Source organism: Diceros bicornis, chromosome 15 (assembly GCF_020826845.1).
Source record: "Diceros bicornis minor isolate mBicDic1 chromosome 15, mDicBic1.mat.cur, whole genome shotgun sequence".
Classification (NCBI taxonomy): domain Eukaryota; kingdom Metazoa; phylum Chordata; class Mammalia; order Perissodactyla; family Rhinocerotidae; genus Diceros; species Diceros bicornis.
In genome coordinates this window covers 50675344-50700362 of record NC_080754.1, presented here as the reverse complement: position 1 = coordinate 50700362, position 25019 = coordinate 50675344, and the positions used below count along the sequence as shown (strand labels likewise).

The 25019-nt window shown below is 39.7% G+C and overlaps 1 protein-coding gene across 2 annotated transcripts in view; it reads right to left on the bottom strand.

Annotated features, from left to right (window-relative positions):
• The window catches only part of TNIK (TRAF2 and NCK interacting kinase), a 391580-nt gene that overhangs the window by 284550 nt on the left and 82011 nt on the right, over positions 1–25019 (bottom strand). The gene's annotated exons all lie outside the window — the stretch shown is intronic.

Sequence of the window (25019 nt, the reverse complement as noted above, 5' to 3'; positions counted from 1 at the left end):
TAAGCCTGCCACGACCCCACACTCCACTCAAACGTTCCCCATCCATAATCAGTTCTTGAAGTTTCAAAATGCAGTAGGCAATCTTCTCTTTGAAATGTTATTCAAAATAGCTTAGGTGTAAACATTTTAGGTGATACTTGGATTAATATTTTGATTTTAATAAATATGCATTGATTTTAATGTTGACTAGAAAATATGTCACGAAGACTGCAAAACCACAAGTTCATGACTATTAATGTAGTTGTAAATCAGATAAAAAGTATCAATTTAAAGAAAATTAGTTAGTATAGTACAGGTGAATCTGTCAAGCTTCCTTAAAGAGTACACTTAAGAATTGTACATTCCACTATACGTAAATTCCACTTCAATTCTTCAAAAAAAGTACAGGTGGTGCGCAGCTGTGGTAGAAATCCTAAGGTACCATGGGGAAACAAAAGCCTGAAAAATAATGTGATCATTCCATAAACATCCACTGAGTTCATACCTTTATGGACCATGCATTGTTCGAGGCACTGGTGATAGCTACAACCCAAAGACTTTACCCTTATGGCACTTACTATCTAGTAGAAGAGAGACCCAATACAAAAATAATCCATATGTTCCTTCTGGCTCACCAAGCACTGTCGAATCTGCCACCTCATTTGAAATGACTGAATAAATACATACATGAGGGAGAAAAGACAAATCCCCTGTGCAGAAGAATTGGAAATAACTGACGTAGATACTCGGTCTTCAACTCCCCACTGTGGGCTGGGCATAGTGACGTCCTTCCGAGGAGGACAGTGTGGAAAGGGAGGGAGTAAATGCACAGTGGAGGAACCTGACAGACACTACCTCATCCACGTGATCACAGCAAATGGCAACGGGGACAAGTCGTGTTGACAGTATGTACCCTGGAGATAATGTGATAAATATTTTACTGCTGTGGTCTTTCTCCCCCAAATCCAATCTAATCATGAGGAAAACATCAGACTACCGAGGGGCATCCTACCAAACACCTGGCCAGTACTCCTCACAACTGTCAAGGACAACGAAAACAAGGAAAGTCTGAGACACCGTCATAATCAACAGGAGCCTAAGAAGACACAACAACTAAATGTAATGTGGTATCCCATCCTGATCCTGGATGGGATGCTGGAACAGAAAAAGGGCATTAGGGGAAAACTAGTGAAAACCAAATAAAGTATCAACTTCATTTAATTAAAAACAAAACAAAACACTGAGGCTCACTGAGCAGCCATCATGTCTAAGGTTGTTGGTCACCTTGACTGAGGGAAAGAGAAGTCTAAAGGCACCGGCACCAGTAATTAATGCTCACCCCATCACTTTCACCCACAACTCACTGGCCATAACTAGTCACATGGCCCCTTCCACCCACAAGGGGATGAGGACATGCAAGAACCACAGCGTGCCCACAGTGGAGGGATGAACGGTACTAAGGACTGCCACACTATAATGACTGCCACTCTATAATGACTGCCACAGCACTGCTTTCCATCTTTTTGAAATGCAGCCTTGTTTCTCTTAAGTTTTATTCTGCAGATTCTTTGGAGTCAACCTGTAGACTGATGGGCATCATGACTGAGCAAGCTGCATGGTTTCCATACAGAGATTATTTAGACTGCATCTAATTTTCTCCTGCTCCTCCAAGTGTCTCCTAGGGTTACATATCATAATTGGGGTTTCCAGTCTTCTTCTCCAATGATTCTTTTGATTTTATCTCAGACCCAGTGTACCATCACAACCAAGTCAGCTATTTAAGAGTTGTTTGTTGGTTTACTCAAAAGACACAAATGAGTTTAAACGCCTCACTCGTTACAGTAAAATGAAAAGGGCAGCCCCTTTTTCACATGAACCTGCTCAACCATTTTACAAACCAAATGTCTACTCTGAGCAGAAATCAACATTTCAAACTGAGTGTGTTTCCTCCTTCCTCTCCTGTTACTCAACTCAGTTCTTAGTCTTTGTGTCTTCCTAAAAATAGTACTATTTTATTTCTCATCTCCTCCACACCCTCTCCTCTTGCAAAAGCACCTCCCCCAAAATCCTCAAACCAAACAATTTTCCTTTAATACCTAAATCTTGACTGTTTGCATTTCTCTCTGCATGACTACAGTGCAATTTTAATTTTTCATTTTGCATTCACCTTCCAGGAAGTTAAACATGTGACCCTCAGCGGGCAGTTTTGGTAACCTCCTCCCAAAGGGCATTGCTTGACCTTGAGATTGCCCGCAAACTCCTAAAGGATCTATCTCTTTCAGTAAATAAGTATTCTTTATATTCTTTATAGGCTATGAAACAGCCACAAGAAGGTCTTGCTTCTATGCAGGGATTTTGTGCTGATTGCGGCGGCGGTGGTGGCGGTGGCAGTGGCGCGGTATGTGTGTGTTTTTATTTTCGTTTTTTCCAAATGCAGCAGTTTTTATGGCAGAGACATATTACAGCCATTCCATACTGAAAACTGTGTAAATCACACTCAAGAAAGGAGTTACTGATGGCCTCATTTCAGCAAAACACTAGACGATCAGACCTCCCTATGTACTTTGCACAGCTCAGAATTCTAAAAGTCACAGGCTAAATTTTGTGGACATTGCCCAAAAATATAATCACACCAAGATCCCACGGTTTAACTCACTAAGTGTATTTTTCTTAAATGATCTCTTTTCATATCAATATTAAGAAATTCTTGCTTTTCTTAACTGATTCCTGTTTGCAACTGTCCCCATTTCATTACAACGAAGTTGCTAAGATGGTTTAGGATTCTGAGCCTTGCCAAAATTATGGATTCTATTTTCTGGAGTGAGAGTTTTTAACTCTTTGAATATTTACAACATAAAGACCAAACTGATTTAGAAGTTGCTGAGATTAATAATTCATCTGTACACATATCATGTACTTTGGCCCAGACTCCAATACCATCAACACTTTTCCTAAATTGGTGTTCCCAATCCCTTTATTAGAAATAATGAATTCATCTCATGGCTGGGAGCAGAGAGCGATTTCCATGGTCTCAACTGATATGAATCAACCCCATTGGGGTTGGGAATATGTCTTAACTGTATATTTGTTTGTGACCAAAACTACTGCTTCCATTTGATTTCTTCCCCCTTTTATGTACCCAAATGATTTTCATTCTTACCTCACTCATCAACTTGTCAATTGGAAAACAGGAGCTATTTCCTTCCTTTGTTTGGGATTCTGGCCACAATCCAGGCACCATTTTCCCAGTAATTAATGAGCCCTGCAATGTCCTGGCTTGTGACCACCAGCCTCTTCCTTTGTTATATTACATCTCGCCGGGAGAAGGCCTGAATGCACGAGCAGGCAGTAGGCTGCTGCTTAATGAAGAGCAAGCTGCCATTTTTTGGTGAAAATACCCTAAGTCCTTTTACTTTTGCCACACGGCAAAAGTGTGTGTTTATAGCCAAATCTTAGGCTCATGAAGAAAGCCCCAGAACAGAAGTATTTAAGAGTTATAGATTTCCAATAGACTGTCAATAACACGGAGCGCCCAATCTGGTAAGGCGGCACTCAAGCTTTGCTCCCACCCGCCATCCCAAAGCTGCTTTCCCTGCATCAGCAACAAGGGACCTAGTGTTTGGTGAAGGGCAAGAAGAAGTCCAAAGGTGAAAGTGGACTTTATTCTCCTTCCTTTTTCCTTAGAGGCAAGGGGTTTTCTTCACCATGATCATTCATGCATTCAAAAAACATGCTTTTAGTGTCTTCTAGGTATCTAACATTGATCTAGGTGCTAGGGACAGCATACTCATCAAACAGAATCCTTATCCTCAAGGAGCATTCTAGTAGGAAAAGACTGGAATGAATGAATAAATGAAAGGGAGATAATGATGAATGCTATGGAAAAAATAAATTAAGCATGGTAAGGAGAACAAGGAATGGGAGGTCTAGAGGGTGGAACGTTACCTTCTATGAGGTGGTCAGGGAAGGCCTCTCCAATAAAACAACATTTGAACAGAGACCTGGAGGAAATGAAGGAGCAAGCAACAGGCGTGTCTGGAGGAGAGGATTCCAGGCAGATGACACAGCAGGTAGAAAGGCACTGCAGTCAGACCAGGCTTGGCATGGTCGATCATTAATCACTCTAAAAGCTTAACAATCTATGCAGAATTGAGTCACTGCAGATAAATACCTACTCCTTTAAATCCCAAAACATTGATTTTACCATTTTTGAAGAAAAATTGTTGAATGTGTTATGTAACCCTCTGCCCTGTTAGAGATATATCCATAATTAAATCTTTCCTGATGACTCCCACGTGTATCATCCTTTATTCATGTACACATCAAGCACATAATCTATGCACCACATTCTACTTATTCTTTTACTAATTGTACATCTAGTCTTTACTAGGTACTATGTTAGTTACTATGATGAGCAAAGTAGATAAGTCCCTCCCCTCATGGAGCTTACAGTCTGAGAAGGGAGAAAGGTATTATTCAACTAATACATATCACTATAATCTGAGTTCAGCCCCCTGAAGGAATGTGCAGGGGCTATGAGAGCTCACAACAGGGACTGTGATCTTCCGGGGGATGAGGAAAGGTTTTTGTGAGGAAATGACATAACGAAGTTTATAAGAGGAGAAAAACATTCCAGGAAGCAGGAATAGCATGTGCAAAAGCCCTGAGATGGGCAAGAACATATTGGGTTTGCTGTATTAAGAGAAAGTAATGTATCTGGATCCCAGAGAGTGAGAGGAAACAGCAATAAAACTGAGTCTGGAGAAGGAGGCTGTGGTCACATCATGCTGGGCCTTCACAGCTAAGTTTGGTCTTGATCAAATGGGAAACCATTTGAAAGATTTTAGGCAAGAGAGAGACGTGATCAAATACGCATTTTCATACGACCCCACTGGCTGCAGAGTGGGAATGCTGGGACTGCAGGGATAACATTAGGGGACAATCCACTGCAGGCGTTCAGATGAGTGAATTTCATTGCCTGGACAGGACAGTGGTGGAAGAGACAGAAAACAGAAGAGGGAATCAAGAACCATTACGGGGGCCAGCCCCGGTGGCCTAGTGGTTCAATTCCGCGTGCTCCGCTTCAGTGGCCCAGGTTTAGTTCCTGGACACGGACCTATACCACTCATCTATCAATGGCCATGCTGTGGTGGCGGCTCACATACAAAATGGAGGAAGATTGGCAACAGATGTTAGCTCGGAGTGAATCTTTCTCAGCAAAAGAAAAAAAAGAACCACTAAGGAAGTAGAGTCAGCCAGACTTGGTGATGGATTCAAATTCAGGAGATTAAGAGAGATGTCGTGGGCAACCCCTACTTGGTTTGTGGAGTCATAATGATGCCCTTCATTCATTTGTTCACTCGTTGGAAAAAAGGACGAGACATCCTAGCTCAGGCGCCAAACACACAGAGCACAGGATCTCTCTTCTTTTTGGCAACCAGGCTGGTTCTAAGTAGTATCTGGATCCCTGGTATTCAAGGCCTCAGTGTCCCACAGAGCTGGCCGTCTGCTGAGAGGAGTCTATCACAAAAAAATTTCAGAGAAGCCAGTAGGCTTCATCTGACTCGGGACACATGAGCTCCTGATCCAAATGACTTCTTCTGTTTCAGGGGATTAAGTATCCTGGCACTTAGCTGCTCACACCTACAAAGAAGGCAGCAAACTGGGTGACTCATTAGGATTTTCTTTTCAAGAGAGCAAAGCACCTAAATAAAGAGCCTCGCATTTAGATACAATACCGAGAAGTCATCTGAGCAGCAGCAGCAGCAATTTGGGAGAACTTAAAGTGTGGCATTTAAGTTTGAGAGGGGAAGTTGGAAATCAGAGAACTGATCTCACAAACAAAAAGCTTTTATAACAGCCTGTCCTGGCTAAGACAGTAATGAGAGGACAGAGAGAAAAGCTGTCCTCCTCTTAATCCCAAGGAAACCTCAGGAAGTGACTTTTTAAAACAGGTGCAGGTGAAAAGAAAAATTTTAGGGTCATCAGGAGTGACTGTTCTTCTTTTTTAGAAATAGCTAAGAGAGTCTAAGTCACTCACTAGGCCCTGAGAAAGGAGGTGCTCATAAATGAGCCTGAAACCGACAGGACTGTATAGATTCTTCCAGGTTCTTCAGAGAATCCTAATGGACTTTAATATTTACCTTAAGATCACCCGTTCAGGGTCACCACGGCTTTAGGATAATATCTGTAATTTGTTTTTGATAATAAGTAAATCCATCAAAAACTCAATTCCTTCCCTGGAACATAAGTTTAAAAAAATAATAACAAAAAAAAGCCTTTCTAAGCCTTAAATGCTTTATGCCTGTGTTTTCAAACCAGAGAACATGTACTCCAGGGGGGCATGCCGTCTTATAGGGGCAGGAAGACACAGAATTTTTTTTAAGTCTATCTTCCTGTAGGAATTAAGTTCAAATAATTTTAAATGGAAGCAATAATGGTTATTCCATGGTATAAAAGTCAAAATCTACCTGAATTTTCGAGCCATAACACAGGATTTCAAATACATTTCACTTTTTGTGGTTTCCTCGCCACCACCTTGAAGGAAGCCCCCACTCTTGGTGGAGATGGGGCAGTTACAGGCCGACTCCTCCATTAGGTACGGAGGGCACAGTACCGAAGGCCCACAACGCTTTCCATAGCTGACAAAAAATGTCCTATTAGTTTTAAAATCAGAAGAAAACAATTAACTCTTTCGGTCAAAGAAAATGTTTTAATATATAACGTCAATATATTCATCTTTATACCACAGCAGTTGTAAAATCTAATCTAAAAAAATTTTTTATGGAGTCAGAGGACCACGAAGGCAAAAGTGCCTAGGGCCCACGAGAGGCATACTGTGGCCCTGGGTAGTTAGCCCCACCCCTCTACTGTGCTCGTAAACCTCAGAAAACAGGTGACAATGACATTTCTTAAAGTATTGTGGTCCAAATATCACGATGATTTGGTGGAACAACAGCAAACAATTTTTAATTTGAAAAGTATGCACTATAAAGTATAGTTGAAAATAATGGATTTCCCATTTACAGTAGCAATAAAACACTTTATTTGGAAACTTTTTGGAAAATTATAATTTTTGGATACTGGTCTGATTGTTTAATTCCATTCTAAATCATACATGGTAATGCATTTCAGAATGAGTGGATCACACTGTTAAGAGAGCAAGAAATATTTGTTGATTGGGACAAGGCATCTCCTTTTACCAGCACATGAAACGATCCTACATAACTCCTGCATTGTACGAACGGAGGGAGATAATTGATAAAGATTCCTCACAAGAACAAGACATTCATATAAAAATGACACCAGCAAGTCCAGTCCTACCAGCTGGGACAAATTTTACAAGGGTCAGACAGTCCTGGGGCATAAACTAATCACTCCTGGGACTGGAGGAAGCTGACTCCTGATTCTCAAGAGGCAGCATCACACAGGTAGATTGTTTACCCTTGCTCAACACCAATTTGACACATTTCCCCAAAACTGCCTGTCTGGGGTCCTGTCGAAATAGGATGATGGAAAGTCAGAATAATTTTCTGGCCCAGTATGTCTAACATTCCAATAACCCATTCCATTTCAGTCATCTTTGGGATGTAGAGAAGGATATTTTCCCCACTAATATTTGAAGTCAATCCATTCTTGCATACTTTAAGATCCACAGAGCATAGATCCATTGTTGAATCAAAAGCAGCCAGTGACATCCAGGACCTTCTAAAAGTAGTATTCTAGGGCTTCTTTGTTTTCTTGTATGTCTTAGAGTTGTTAACTCAGAGAGAAGGGACTTATCTACTCCCAAAGCAAGAAGGCCTTATATTGTTTTTAAGGGCCAATGAAACTTTTCCCAGGGAGCTGGAAGAAGGGCTGTCCAAAGAAAAATACTCTGTATATTTCTCATGAACATTTAGAAGAACTACAAAACAAATAAGACATAGAATACAACATTATTGCAAACATTTTTGAGGAAGGTAAGATTCTCAATTGGTTCATTCACCTCTGCCAGTATCAGCTATACCATCATCCTTACCTAGTACTTGCACAAAATACTGCAGCTAGTAATCAGCAGCATCAGGATTTGAACTCAGGTCTGCTTAGACCCAAACTCATGCTCTTAACTCCTGTATTAGAGCAGTGCCAGGAACAAAGCTGGTAGGCAATACATATTTTTGAATCTGAATCGAGATTAGGAACTGGGCTGTTTAATCCAGAATTCTGAGGTATTTTCTAGAGCTACTTTATAGCTAATTTCAAATCCCAGAATAAAAGAATTCCTTAGAATATCTGAAGAGATCAGAGAAGTGCATGTAATAATGTCATATTCATATATTCTTTTAGCTTAATTTTACCCCTTGCTGAAATTCAAATAGGATGAAAAAATTAACTATTACAATTAAATAAGCAAGAGGAAGCAAAAGATTTCCATACAAAAAGTTTACAGTTCTGTTGCTTTAAAAAAACGAATGTCCAAAGAAACTCAATCCTTCAACTGGATTCCAGATATCAGAGTACACTACCTACATACAAACTAGCTAACAGTTTTTTTGAGTACTCATTTTATCCTTGAAACTCTTCTAAACGCATTTCATGTATTATCTCATTTAATCCTTGTAAGATAGGTATTATTCCTATTTTTCAGCAGAGGAAACCAAGGTACAGAGAGATTAAGCAATTAACCCTAGGTCAAACAGCTAAGTGGCAGAGCCAAGCTTATGGACTCAAGGGATCTAATGCCAAGGCCTATGCTCTTAAACACTTTGCTCTGCTGCTTCTTATAATAATAACTACCACTTATTGGACACTTTAATATATCCCATATATCCTTTATGCACATTATCTCATTTACTATTCCCAACAACCACAGGAAGAGTATTTGTATATACATATATGTATATGAATGCATGCAGCTAGAGAAGTAGGTATGTGTATATGTGTATTTGTGTGTGTGAATGAGTCTACCTTCTATCCCATCACTGTAAAACACTTGACAAATCTCTCAACCCTTGAAAGAAAGCCATCTTAGATACTCCATGATCAATCATATTAAGTACTCACACAAAAAGTACATTATGTATCATCCTTCTCATATTTCCATTAGGTATTTCGATTGAATCTTCGTTTTGAGAAGAACAGAATTCATTTATTCTCATGTTCTTGTTCTTTTTTTCATTTTAATATGAGATATAACAGCACCAGAGAACCTTCTACAATATCTTGAAAGACAGAGTGTTAGAACTATCACTGAATTTATAAAAGTTCAGAGGAAAGTCTCCAATGCACAGTAGCAGCCAAGTTTTTCAAATGTGTATGCACCCTCCACTTAGTATCATAAGACTCCATCACGTATCCTGGTTATTGACAGAGCCAAGAAGATTTGCCTTCTCCTCCTCACCTATCCAAGTGTGTGATTTATCTCTGTGGATTGTGACAAGCCAACCAGCACTGGGCATCAAGTTCTTGCCTTCGCCTTCTCATTTTCCAGAGGAAGAGTGCAACACAGAAGTTACATGCCCCATTCAGGCACGCAGCCCATCCTGAATCTGGATTTATGCCTTCTCTTCATCTAGGAAAGGCGTTTCACCTAATCGAGTGACCTCTAGTTCTCAGGGTCAATGAAGTGGCCTAATTTCATGCTTCCCAAATGTAAATGTGCATATAAATCACCTGGGGAATCCTGTTAAAAAGCAGGTTCTGATTCAGTAGGTGGGGAGACCTGAGATTCTGCATTTCTAACAATCTCCCAGGTGTTGACAACCACGCTACTGGACAGTAGACTGCACCTAGAACAGCAAGGGTCTAGTTAATAGACATGCCAAAAAAAGACATGTTTGAATTTTTGAAAGGTTCATCCTGGATTCAAATACAGAGTGAGCTATAAAATTTTCCGTTATCTTCATGCGGCATTAAAAACTCTAGACAATCCTTAGAAATATCTATTCACTTTTTAAGCCTTCAGACTCCACAGGGTTATCTCACTCCAAGGAAGGAAGATCATTATTTCATACATAAAGTTAAAGGCATCCTTTCTGTCACTTAGCCACATGTTCTTTTGTGTCCATTTATCCAAAAAGTAAGCAACTACTAATTTCAAATTCTCCAAAATGTGAATCCTTGACATAAATGTGTTTAATACTCAGTAAGTCTCTCTAACTCAGACTACTTTGAATGCAAGGGTTGGTACCACTGTGTAAATAAGTCACTATTTTACTGTATAGTTTAATGAACCAAGTACGTGCAGTACAAATTCCCTGCAGGAAATGCTTTAATATTGAAGAACAACTTGTGATCAGCATATCAATAGGAATAAACAAAGAGTAGTTTTAAGATATCTGAGGGTATTTAAGGACAGAGGCTTTTCAACAAACTTCTTAAACTTCTGTTTATACTCTTAAATTACTTAGTAAATTCTTTCTTCTAGGGCACTTTAAAAGGTCAAGTTCAGCCCAGGTCTCCTCTCTGAAAATTAATAATGTTTTAATGTACTCAGAAATGCAGAAGTGGTGTCAAGGTTACTTGACTGACCCAAGCCAAAGAACATTCTAGAATAGCAACATATTTTGGCTACGTTTCTACCTTTAAGCCATCTATCCTCTTAAGTGGGATATTTTAAAGAACATTTATTTCGAAATATTGGCAGAATTACTAGGTCGCTGTGAACAGCCGGATAACTCTCTTCTACCTTTTTTAAATGGTCAGATGGGAAAAATAAAGCATGTAAACAATGCTGCAGGAAAAATGACTGGCCAGTGTGTCTCCTACTTTAAAACGGATCCTCAGAACTAGAGACTATAGTTCTCAGTTAAACCAGACATTTTTAAATTAAAGGTTAGATCACTGAGGCCTTGAGTTGGTCAGTGAGACCCACCACGCTGTCATTATTCCAGTGAATTACATCTGCTTAAGTCTTGGGTGTTAGAAGGTTGTAGGTGGGTTCAACTCCAGGTTGTGCCACTTATTGTCAATGTGTCCTAGGGCAACTCGAACTTTCCAAGGTTCAGACTCTTCATCTGTAGAGCGGGGATAATAAGGAGTAAGTGTCTACCTCATGACGTTGTGGAATGGAGCCTTTCCTGTAACGGACATAAGTACTATATGCATACACTAGACATAGGCGTTTACAAACCAGTACTGCTTCTACTGTTAGCAGAACAAGGGCGGCCCTTGAGGTTGAAAGAGACACACAAACCACAAGACAAGAACTGCCGCCTATAAAGCACATATTAAATCTATGGAGCTCTCGACCACAAGACAGGACCCAAGGTGAAAAAGATAGAGACTGCTCTTTAACCAACTACCAAAAGCGATCTGAACACTTCTTAACTTCTAAGGTTCAAGTCTAGAAAGAGAGTAACATTCTTCTTCCCCAATGTGACCTTCAACAGCATGGTAATCGACAAGGCCACGGGAGGCGGAGGGAGGGTGGGGGCAGGTGAGTTTTGCCTGTAAGCCAGCTCTTAGCCTTTGGGCGTTTCATTGGGATGCCCTTCATGTGAACAAAGTTGCTATTTGTTATTTCTTACAACTCTTGTTCTGGAGGATTTTTTGTAAATATCCTCCATGCTCCAAATCCCCTAAAAAGTCCCCTAAAAAGTGTATGGTAGTATAAAGTGCCATTATTCTAACAAAATCAGCTTTTCAGGCCACATTTATTTTAGGGTGACACTGCACCACCAGGAGAATTGTCCTCAACTGCTACCTCTTCTTAGAGAGAAATCCAATTCCAATAAAGCACAGAACTCAGTCAACACCAAATGGATATATATATACCCTGTGTATCCACTCTTTTTCTTTTTTTTCTTTTTTACTAATATTCAACACTAGTCATTTAATTGCTTCTACTCTAACCCAAAACACTGACTGTGAAGCGGGGATTTTCTCCCCCCAGTGTATTTTGGAAACAGACAAGACACCAGCCACAGAGTAGTTGACTTCATGTGCCCACAAACTCACAGCACCTGGGCTGTTCAGCCCCTTAAGCTGTGTTCCTCGAGGAAATCTGGAAAGAAAACCTTTCAGCTTTAACCAGGACCATGGAGAGCCAAAGGGCAGCTCTTAGCAGAGCTTTGTGGGCACAAGACTAAAAGCCTAGGAGTTCTGCGTGTCACACCCTCGGGCTTCCTGAAAAGCAAGATCCTGAGCAAGACGCTGAAACTCTGGATGTTCAAGTTCTCAAGGAGCAAATGGGTATCATACTCCCAACTAATCTCTGGATTTGACTGTCAGAATTACAACATAGTGACTACAGACTTCAAAATGCAAAGATGCTCCCTAGAGACTGATGCACAGAATAAGAAGTCCCTTCAACAGTGATAATGTAGATGACAGAACGCTGGGGGGATTGTCAGTGGTCAGTGGGCTGTGATGAGAAACACTATCAGAACCTATCTCACTTTTAGGTATTCACAAATACATGGATTTGAATGAGAACTAACATCATGACGCAGAGCATTCAGGCCAAATTTCAAAGAGCACATTTGACCACGGTATTATTCATCAACTTAACCAGGTATTCATAAATCTCCTATGCCTCTGGACTGGAGAACAATATTCAAACAGAGTTTTTTGTTTTGGAGGTTGCTATTTTGTTTGGGGCTTTGTTGGCAGCCTTTTTTTTTTCTTCTATTTTGTGTTTACCCCATCCCCTATCAACACTGGCTTCTTGCCCACATCTTAAATGTATAACATATTTACTCAGATGATTAACTGTAGACCTTAGTCTTGTTCAAGCAAGTCTTGTCCTGAGCAACAGATAAACCAGAGACCGAAGGAAGAGGGCAGCCACGGCTCCTCATTAACCATCTGCTCAAGCCCCCTCATCTCCCATCCTGCTGTAGACCATGAAGGCTGGGTTAGCTCGAGGGCTGGGCATCAAGCATCTCCTCCTCTCAGCACTCACAGGGGGCTTATTCACATGGGGCGGGGAATAGTTTTGGTGATTAGCTACAGTAACAGATTTCTTCAGGGAATGAAAGGTTTTGAAAGTTCTGAAGTATCTCTCAAAGCACATAAGTGGGTACAAAATGGTAGAACTAAACGTACTAAACACTTAGGAAACAAAACATTCCTTTTCTCCTGCTGAATTCACCGGAAGGGTTAGCTGGGGGAAATCAGAATCTGCTTTATTTGAAACTCCTCTTAAGAGAATATACAATCAACTCTGCCTCTCTCCAAAGAAAAGGACACACTCTCCTGTGTTTTCACTATCTTAGATTGTTTTGACACATAAAGAGATAAATTTGGGTAAAATTTGCCATTGAAGCATCTAATAATAGCCTTTAGAGGGACCACTAGTATTCTTGGGTTGTAGATAGTACATATCTAAAATCTGTAGGAAAAAAATGAATAGTGTGGTCCTTAATGGAAACAGAAATGGAGAGTCTTTACACAGGTATTCACAACTTGGATTCATGATAAATTGTCCAATAAATAGTTTGTATCCTGATACTGTCGCGGGGTCACTCTCAACTACATTATCCAGAAATTCTTTCTTTTCATCCTCTGTTTCATTGTCCTTCCCTACCCTCAACCCTAAACACACAAACCTAGGCCCCCCTAGAGGGAGAAAGAGAAAAGCAAAAAGTAAGCAATTTGCCACAGTGCCACACACCAGGTTGCAAGTACAGAGAAAAGTACAGATTATGCACCTGGCAAATATTTGCATGGTCTCCAGAGCAGTCAGATCCATCCATTTGCTCACAAAAGTACACAACTGCAGCCGAGAGAATAAATCAATTCAATTTGACAAACATTTATCAACCTCCAGCCTGACTGCTGAGTCTTTCCGAAAAAAATAATCATGCACCTGGCTATTGGAGCTGATTTTTGAGGAAGTCTAGAAATATGCTATTTCCTCCCCTCGCCCACCAAAAACAAATCATGAGAAAAGAAGCAACCAATTCCTTCAAATGATCAGCACAGCAGCATTTCACATTGTAAAATGTAACTAGTCCAAGGCTTCCCAGTTCCTTTTTGTAGATGGAAAAGAATTCCGTTCTTATCTTTCTAGGGAAATAGCCATTTTGTTTGCTACATAAAAATATAGTGTCTCCACTTACTAAGAAATCAATGATTAATTACCTAGCCATCAATCACCCTTCAGTATTTTGGATATAAGGAGTAGAACTACATATTCAAACAAGTTAGGGCATCACTGCTTTATATCATAAATTCAGACTTATTGGGGATCTGTTTACAATGAATTCTAAACCTGCAATGCAGGAGCAGGGCAAAACCAATGCCTGCCAAACATTTAAGGAGATTTCCTGGGAAATTTCTGAGTGGAGCTAAGAGAATTTAGGCCACTTGACCACAAGTCAGGCTCTATCACCTACCTGATGACCTCAGGAAAGTCATTTATAAACTCTCAGACCACAGGTTCTTCCTCTTTAAAACAGGGATCCTTGTACCTCCTCTGTCTCACTGGTGAGGTTATTGTGAAGGTCAAATGAAATGATGAATATGAATGTTTTATGAAAACTGTTACAATCATCAACATCAATGTCTAACTCCACGGTCCCAAAGACATGATAAAAGAAAGAGAACCTAAGAAAACTCATGTCTGTTACCATGTCTGTTACCAAGAGTATGCTGCAGAGTCTTTACAAGTTCAAATGAGCTGTCGCCCCTGGAGATTAGTAACAAGGACAGATTAGAATCATGTCCATGAAACCAGTTTTATTTTATTATTTTTGTGTGTGTGTGAGGAAGATCAGCCCTGAGCTAACACTCGATGCCAATCCTCCTCTTTTTGCTGAGGAAGACTGGCCCTGGGCTAACATCCGTGCCCATCTTCCTCTACGTTATATGGGACGCCACTACAGCATGGCTTGATAAGCGGTGTGTTGGTGCGGGCCTGGGATCTGAACCTCCGAACCCCCTGCTGCGGAAGGGCGGAGCAGGCACTTAACCGCTGTGCTACCGGGCCGGCCCCCATGAAAGCAGTTTTAGAAAGGAGGAAAAATATTTTTCTTTATCCTATTTTTTTGTTATATTGGTGGACACTTTTTATTTAACTTAGTATTTAGCTGCTATTGGCTATTAAGTATCACATTTAGTGTCAGTCTCCTTGATTAATATACTTAAACCGTTGACATTAAGCAAAACAACACATATTCCCCTGAGATAGGGTATTCCAAACTAGCCAAAGGTAGGAGTGCTGTACTCTTTTTTTTTTAAAGTTGATATTTTTAACCATCTACTCTGTGTTGGCACCAGAGAAACAGTCAGGTAATGTCCCAGACCTCAAGGAGCTCCGAGTTTAGAGTGGAAACAGCCAGACAGAACATGACAAAACAGCAATGTCAGCACAACGAGAAGAGGTCAGCTGTGTGCCCGAGTGTGGAGAAGGGGGTGCTGCTTGAGCCAAGAATTAAGGACGCAGGGCTGCTAGCACGAATAAACAGAAACTGTCTGCTGTGTGCACAAATGCCAAGCAATGTGGTACCACTGAGGCACACAGTGAGTAAGGATGGGCCAAAGATGAGGCTGGAGGGGGAGGCAGGGGTCATGTCATGAGACCAGGGACTGGGGGACATAGAATCTGAGTGTGGGGCTGCTCTGTGGATACATGCAGGGAGGGGAGTATCAGGGAAGTGATTCATTGGCAAAGAGACGGCTGCACGAGGGAGACCCCAACTAACCTCCATCTACAACATTCTGCTGTTGTATGAAATACTGGAGTTTCCTATGAAAAAAACATGTCCTGCTAAAAAAACAGTTGATACATTTCAAGGTAAAGGAGAATCTCATTTATAAAACTGTAATAAAAATAACCATAGTCCAGAACATTTTAATAGAGAAAACATTAACAACACTTTTAGGATTCAAGAAAAATGCTTGCACATTTGTTATTGACCTCCACCTCTACTTCTACCTCTACCTGAGAAGGATCGTTTTATTTAGATATAAACAGGGTAGAAAAATCAAGGGCTTCAGCCAGCTAGAACAGATGCAGCCCTGCAGGGGCTGGGTGCTCAGTCACCTGGAGGATAAAGTGGGCTGTCGGTGAGCCATCTGGAAGAATGCCAACCCATGGACAGACAGATGTTCAGGACCATTCCAGGTTTGTTGGTGAGCCAGTGTTGCAAGAAACTATCCAGGAAACCTTCACTTCTATAATTAAGTCTACTGGGAATATTTTTTAAAAGAAAGACCCGGAGCTGGTTAGAGGAGGAGGGTGGGAAATGGGGACTTATTGTTTAATGGGTACAGAGTTTCAGTTTGGGATGATGAAAAAGTTCTGCAGATGGACGGTGGTGATGGTTGCACAACAACCTGACTGTACTTAAAGCCACTGAACTGTATTCATGGATGTGTATTTTACCACAATGAGAGAGAGAGAGAGGCAAAATGAAAAAGTAATAAGATTTCTAGTAAATGCAGCTAGGAGCTTCACACTGCCTTCCTGAATGTGACGCACAGACCAAAACTGCATTTCTTAAGAAATACTTTAAAGAAAAGCATCAACTGGAACACGTTAGTGGCCTGCCAAAGACGCAATGTCCCACTGGCCTATATTATGTAATTATGGGCAAGTTTTCTAAAACAAAAATTTTCTCTCCCTAAAGGAGAACAAGCTCTTCACATGATTTACTTCATAACTCTTCCCTGCAGTCTAGAAAGATGATATTATTATCATCATTATTATTATGGTAGCTATTTTGTATTTATTAAGAGTTCTCAGTAAGCCAGCTGCTATCCTTTCTTCCTTTGTCATAGATAGGAACAAAACAGACACAGAAATTCTGTGCATTGCCTTGGAAAGTAAGCAACAGGACCACGATCAGAAGCAATGCCCAAGGCTACAATCCTTGGCAGAAGAGGCTGTATTTGGCCCTATTTGGAGGCCCTGGCAACGCTTCGTTCCTTCAATCCAGACCCTCACCAACAAGCAAGGCTCCTACTTAGTAGTGAGTATGTATTTGCTGGTCAACAACACATATTTATTTTTGCACATGCAAAATATCCAAGTGGATTTAATAAAATTCCATTTAAGTTTGGACTACAGAGATAAGAAATTCAATCTCAGGGCCCCAATTATTAGTTATTCTTCTTAAAGAGTCTCAAATGTTTCCCATGTACAAACTGGTTAAAACTGTACATGGCTCTATAAACCCTGTGCCAGTAATCCTGGCAGAGTTTCATTTTACAGGTTACCAATAACCCTAAAATAATGGTAATTACGTAGTAACTATTGATTGTTTAATTACTTAAACTGCCTTATAATCACCAAGCCATTAAGGGTGTTATGAGATCTAAAAACTACAAGTCACCAGGGTGTTGTGCATCAAGCTATTTGGCAATTCACTGATATGAGATGGAACGCAACTATTTTGAACAAAAGGAATCTAAATATTGCAAATGAAAGGTGGGCACACAAGTGCCAAGCAAATAATAGATGCTTATTACAAAGGCTGATGCTGAATAAATGAATAAACGAGGTAAACCAAACCTCAAAGGCAAAGACATTCTAATACCACCTGAGAGGCAATAGCTTAGCTCATTGGCTCTCAATTCTGGCTGTGCATTAGAAGCATCTGGGAAGTTCTGGAAACCAATTTTACCCAGACTAACTAAAACCAAATCTCTAGAGAAGGGCCCAGATAGCTATAGCTTTTCAAAGCTATCCAGATGATGTCTATAAACAGTGAGGGCTGAGAACCACTGTTAATAACAAGAGTTCCTGCATAGTGCCCTGCAGCAAGTTTTGGTAGCAACTCTGGAGGTTCCACCACCTAGCAGAGAAAGCGACCCTTCCGTATGACATCTGGCACATAGGCACTCATGAAGGTCTTCCCTCTGTGCTCACATGGCAACCATCTAATTCATTACACCTCACAGATCATAGCATGAGGCAGCATGGTCTTGAGCCAATTCAGACGCAAACATCACAGGGATCTATGAGGATGAAAAGCTCATCAGGCCAACATATTGCAAGGGTAAATGATTCTCCTACTTATTGAGGAGCAGGACTGAAATTGTTACCTGTAATTCTGGTCAACTGCAATTAAAGGTCACTCTGAGACTAAACAGCAATAATAATAACTAGATAATCCTAAAGTCTTAGCTACAGTCAAATGAGCCTATGACCAAGAACAAAGCTTTGCAAGTGCTATAGCATCTTAGAGACGTTTTGTAAATGTCTATTTGATGTTAAAAATCACAGTTTCTGCACTCCTAGAAAAATAGTGCTGAGGTATTCTGGCAGTTACAAAAAAATTTTTAATGGAATGAAACCCACTAGTATCCTTAACCATATCACTAATTTATTTTAACAGATAAAATGTGTTACTATAAACAATAAAAAAAAAAAAAACTTTTTAAAGGTGATCAATATATCAGACCTGGCCCAAGAGCCTGGTTTATAAGGAAACAAGCAAGAAAGCCCTCCAGCCGTGTTTTACGTTAAATGCCCCGATCCAAACGGACAGGACGACAAGGAGGCTGCAGCAACGGAGAGATGGGCATTCAGCCACGGTACAGGGACATAAGCCATCCTGATTATCTGTGTTCTGGGGAATAGTTCCAAGAGGCATGAAAGGGGGAGGGGGAGGAAAGGGGAGATTCCGCAGTTAAATAAATTGAGGAAATACAGGGTAAAACAAAGTAATGCAAATGCAAATATTCAAGAGGAAGGGATAGTTGGAAGTGCTATGAAACTTCTTTAGTCACTCTGCTCTTTTTTCACAGAGCTCATCTTGGGGTTCCCCTGAACAACTTCGGGAAATGTGACTAACAAGCTAACAAATGTCAATGAGGCAAAGGCAATGCCAGAGAGACCTCCACTCAATCCAATGACACTTGTTTGCCTGAAGATGGCAAAACAGGAAACAGAAGGGGTGTGAAATGAATCTGTAGCTGCAGTCAGGCTACCCAGAGGGGAATATCATTTGCCTGGTGACACACAGCATAATGAGCATAAGGATGAAGAAGAGAGAGAACAGCAGAGGAATAAACTTCCCTAAATCCTGGTATACAGGACTTGGCCACCCACCTTGTAATGAATGACAAGAGCAATAATCAAACATTAAGTGTACACAGCAGTTCAAATTTAACAAAATACCTTCATAGTTCTTAATTCGTTTCAACCTCACAGTAACCTGATGGAGTATAACAGGAAAGATATTTATTCTCATTTTACAGATGAGCAAAACTGAAGCTCTACACGGTTATGTGCCAAGCTCAAAGCCACAGCAAATCAGAGGCAGAACCACAATCATTGAGACAGGTCCTCAACTCCTAAGTGAGGTCCTCACTACCCCACGCCCCCTACAAATCTCACAATAAAGGCTCTCGGCTTAGATCCTCTACTACCTGAAGAGGAAATACTGTTGATTCTCCCCCCAAATTTGTAAAATATATAATTATTTAAAAATCACTCTCATCCGACAAAAGTTCCAGCGTGCTACAATCAGTTCTTGTTATTTCCTCTAATAATCTACCTTCTCTTTACAAGTTATTGAGAAATTGGCCTTTTTTTTTTTTAACACTAAAGATGACTATAGAATCCAAATGGTAATTATATCACCAAATTCCAAATAAGTATTGAGAATTGGATTTAATGTAAATAATGCAATTCTGAGCATTCATAAATACTAAGAAATCAAAGGTAGAAGGTGAAGCACAAAGATAAGTGTATTTCTGACTTCATCTTCTATGAATGTTTCTTTCAGATCATAAAATCTTCTACAAAGACAAGACCACGGAAAGAACTGGTAAGCTAGGCTCCCAGTGGCACATGTGTCTGGGAAGAAGAGGTTCTGAGTGCCTGAGTGTGTCAGGCACTGGGCTCAGGGCTTCTGCATACATTACACTTGAGTTTTCATAACAACCCTATGCTGTACTATTAACAATAGATGAAGAAATTCGACTCGGAGAATAAGCTAGCTATCTTCACACAACTAGAATGAGGCAGAACCAGACTGGGAATCCAGCTCAGTCCTGCTCGAGTCCTTTTTACTACACTCCTTTCTACTTATGAACATGCTAAATTACACTCCAAGATGTGCAAATCCAGGGCCTCTAGGTTTTTTCCAAATCTTCCTCCTACAGTCCATTCAGGTCCCCACTCTGCCTGGACGGCACTAATAGCTCCATATTCTACACTCCCACTGTCTCTGTTCGTACCTCAATTTTAAGAGTTTTGCTATTTTGTCTTATCCTTAAAGAAGTGGTTCTCAACTTGGAACAATTTTGCCCCCCAGGAGACATTTTTGCTTGCTGTGACTTGGGGAGTGCTACTGGCATCTCCTGGGTAGAGGCCAGGGATGCTGCTAAACATCCTATAATGCACAGGAGAGCCCCCCACAACAGTTATCTGACCCAAAATGTCAATAGTGCTGAGGTTAAGAAACCCTGCCTTGGAGTGATAATGTGGTTTAATAAATATGCTTTAATTTCCTCCCCTATAAAATCATGAGGAGTAACAAGACAACATATATGAAAACCTTTAGCACACAGAAGGCACTCAGAGTCTTGATTAGATAATCTGATTGCACACTACGTAGAGTAGGAACCACCTCAGTAGACTCTGCATTCTTCCCACACAAAGCACAGGGCTTTTTTCATTGGCACTCAACAAATGTGAAAGAATGTATTCTTTATATTGGAAAATCTTGATTAAAGAAACAAATACCACCATTATCAAGAAACACAACATTCTCCCACACTCACTCCTCATCAAACAAGAAGTGAATAGTACAATTCATGATTCATTAGAACAGACTGTGAAAAGCTACACTGCACCCTGAGTGTCACAGAATCACCTTCATCTCAAGACAATTAATAACCTTACTATTAAAATTTTTTATTTTATTTTAACAGAAGGTTAATTAAGAGATCATAATGTATAGATTTGAGGAAATCTCATGCAACAGGCTTATATTCTTTGTGTAGAAGGTCATTTTTGACCCCATCGATTCTCAGGTCTTGAGCTGAATTATTCAGGAACAACCTTAAACTGTAATCACAAGCACATCAAATGAAAACACTGAAAGTCAAATCTCTGAATGAGTACATCAAACTGGTTGACATCACATCTCAGCTCAAGATCTTTACGTTTTTCACTTTTCTCAGTTTATGCAAGTTTGAGTCAGCATGGAAATCCTAAAGTAGATGATTACAGAAAACATTAGGATTAGCATTCCCTCAAGCGGCCCTACAACAGGATAATCTACAATCATGTTTGCAGCATTTCTGGAGGTGTGGCCCCGGGGCCCTGGACATCAGAATGAACCCATGTACTTACTAGAAGTGCAGACTCCTGGACTCCACTCCAGACTTACTGAATCAAAATTTCAGAGGTAGGGCCTGGAAATCTACATTTTTAATAATTTCCCAAATATTCATTTTGCACACTAAAGTTTGAGAAGTTCTGCCAGAAGTCTCAACCCCAGGAAATTGATTGGCCTTACTTTTCAAATTTCCAGCATGGGTCTTGCTTCTACAGACTATCAACAATTCATTTAACATACAATCCACATCTACCTCCCGCCATAAAAAATAGGTAGAGCATTTTGCTGATTACTTTTGTGCAAATATGCATTTTTGAAGTAAACAGACTAATATTTTATGGGAAACGCTGAAAGAACTGGGAACTGGGAACTGGAAAAAAAGAATTATCAAGGAAAACAGCTCAATTCTGGGCCCCACAACAGTCAACATCTCCTATGCGTCAGACTGGGGATACAGTGATAACTGGACAGATGAGGTCCCTACTCTTATTTTTCCTTTTTCATGCATTTAAATTGTTTAATATACAGAAACAAAGACGTAAGATGATTTCAGACGGTGGCAGTGCCATGAAGACAATAAAACAGGTTGATATGAAAGAGAAAGTCTACAGGGGAGGGAGGCAGAGGCAGTGGCTGGCTGTATTAGATACAGGGATGAAAAGTGGCTTCCTTAAGGAGGTAACATTTGAGCTGAGACCTAAAGGAGAAGGAGCCAGTCATGAGAGGGTTGGGGGAAAAGTGTTCTAGACAAAGGGAACTGTCACTATAAAGATGGTGAGGTGAGAACAAGGTTCTCATGAAATTATTACAGGAATTAAATCAGAAATAAGATAATATACACAAAATGTTTTACAAAATAGAAAACTATTTTAAAATATAAAGTATTATTTTTAGTAATATATTAGAATAGTTTCAAGACAGAAGCTGGGCAATGAAGGCCCTCAGGTCTACGTCATATGAAGAATTACTTAAGCAACCAAAGCTATGCTATATCGTCTGGAGAACAAAAGACACAAGTATGTATTAGGGGGTGAAGTCTTCTTCAAATATCTGAAGGACTATGTTCTTGTGGAAGAAGATTTAATTTATTTTTTTAAATAGCTCTAAGGGTTTGGAATGGTCTTGAAATGGTAAACATTTTAGGAAGGCAGAATCTCAGCTCAACATGATAACGAATATTTAAAGAGAGTTGCAGGAAAATGGACTGACTAGGAGGTAATAAGATCCATGTGACCGGAGGTGATCAAGGATGGGCTGAACAACAGGGGGCAGAGGAATGACTGGACTAGATGACATATGAGGACCCTTGTGCCCTTTGAAAACACACACACACTCACTCCTTCACAGTGCTCTCTCTCACGAGCTCTGTAACACCAAGATGGCCTCTTTACTTCACATTTTACAGGCTTACTGAGGTTTCAAGAGAAACCTGAAAGATACTGAGGAATCGACCATCTTCCCAATTCACATTGTCACACTGGGATAAAGTATGTCTCCATCCCTGTAATAACCAATATATATTTGAAAAGAGCAAATTAAGAAACAAGATAGACTAACATGCATTTGAAATCTGTGGCTAAGATTTAGTGGTGTTTAAGCAGTGAGCATTAAGCAATTATTTTGACTTATTAAAATAATTACTCTATTTTAACAAAACCATGTGTGTATTCCATTAGGTTCCTAATAGGTGGCATGCTGATAAACAGCCAAAATCTTTAGCAGACAGGTATGCGGCCTTTTGTTGGTTTGTTTTTTAATGGGAGCCATGGGCTCAGGAAGATGGTTTCCTCATTAAAAGCCCTGAGAGAGAATCACAACTCTTTATTATTTATGTATTCTGTCCAGTAAATAAAGTAAAAAACAGATACTGAATTACCACTTGACCACCTAGGACCAAAATGCTAAAGATAAACAAATCTAGCCTTCCAAGGACAGACAGACCAAACTAAACTTGGGAGTAAGAGTAGAAGCAAATTTGAAAAGCTAAACGTTACTAAATGACCTTTATATAACATATTTATATTTCCACATCCAGATATATGTGGCTATATGCTGATATACTTCAGGACATATTCTCTTAATGTCTACATATACTTTTTGTTTATTCTATTAAGCATGTTTCTTAAAAACTACTTGTAAATAAAATTATATTATGACTCTTTTAAAACAACTTACAAAAAGACACTTATGATGAATCTTTCCATAAAATAAAGATTATGTCCATATAGTTGTTCATAAAAGTATTCCCCATTTTATGAAATCCAGGCACACCAAAAGCTGGACTTTCAAAAAATTAAAATCAAAGGCTTAATACTTAATGTAAAGAAAGTATTTATCATAGAATTTTTTTGTATAGATATCTCTTTCTAGGTCTATAAAGTATATTTGTTAAAGTATATATAGTTACATATATATATACATACATAAAGTATAGAAAGTTATATCTGAGTTCAGATTTTGCTATTTTATTAAACTTTAATCCCTCACGACTCAGGGCAATGGCAGAACTGGATTAGTGACTCAGGGAACCCAAGTGTCCCTGTTCACGAGGTGTGCAACTTAATATCAGCTGGTTGCCTAGAAACTGAACCCTTAACTGGGTAAGGAATTTCAATTCTTTAGATAAAGCATTACAAGTCTCCAGAATATTTCTAACGATATTCTCATTTGACTAATGCACAGAAAGGCTGCGATGCCACAAAACAATACACAGGCTGGTAAAAGACACTAAGTCTCCTGTCCCAAAGTCCAATGTGTTCCCCATGACTATTCTTTGCAGAGTCGTCCCTCAGCTTGAGAGAGGCCAAAGTTTTGTATCAACCACTAAGAAAATGGCACCCTTTAGAATAATAATGTTAACAATGTAGTTAGTAAATATCTTTCCTCTCTAAAAAGATAGGAGACCACTTGCCATTTGTTTCTTTTTCCTTTTATTAAGGTGACAAGAAATTAGGGATAATTCTGGATTTTCCAAACATCCTCATCCTTAATTGAATCGCTTTGTTATCTTCTCTTGCAAGAGTGTAAATCCACCTCTTGGATTAACGGACAAAGTTGTGAATCATCTCCCAAATGTGTATTCCACAGGTGGGAAGCACGGTACAATGGAAAAGCTCTAAGAAATGGCAGCATAAAGCCAACAGGACACTACAGAGTTGTTCCTCCATATTGACAGCAAATCAGAAGTAATTTTCTACCTAAATCAGAGCTGAATTCTTTAGGTTCACATTATTTCACAAGTTCAATCCAATTTCTCAAAATGCAATAACACAATCTTCCAACCTAATTATCTTCATTGAAAGTATTTAAAAGCATTTGCTGAGACACATTTCTTTCTTGTGTCAGACAGGATCAGTGTCAAGTGAACAGCTTAGGTAGACTACATTCTGTCTAATAACAGGCAGCTGACATCTTAAGAATAATCATTTCTTGCAAGAGAGAAATATTCCCCTGGAGTGGACACCAAAAGGTACCTCCCAATAAATAACAGCTTAAATATGTATCCATTTACAATTGTGCTTTAAAAACCAGATTCTCAAGAATACCATATATATACTTTTGACATTCTGGAGAACTGGAAATACTATAATTTGGATGACTTCTACAGTAATTTTAATCAACTAGGAGAAGTTTAGGGCTCAAAGAAGGAATTTTTAAAAATAGAACAAAAGAGATAATTTGTAATGGAAATGCCATCCCATATCACTACCACTCAGGAAAATGATGGATATTTCCCTAGAAATAATCATGAGGAAACAGTTGGTTTGTTTTGAAGGCATTTATTTCAATAGCTCATTCACTAAAACCCCGAGTTTTAGT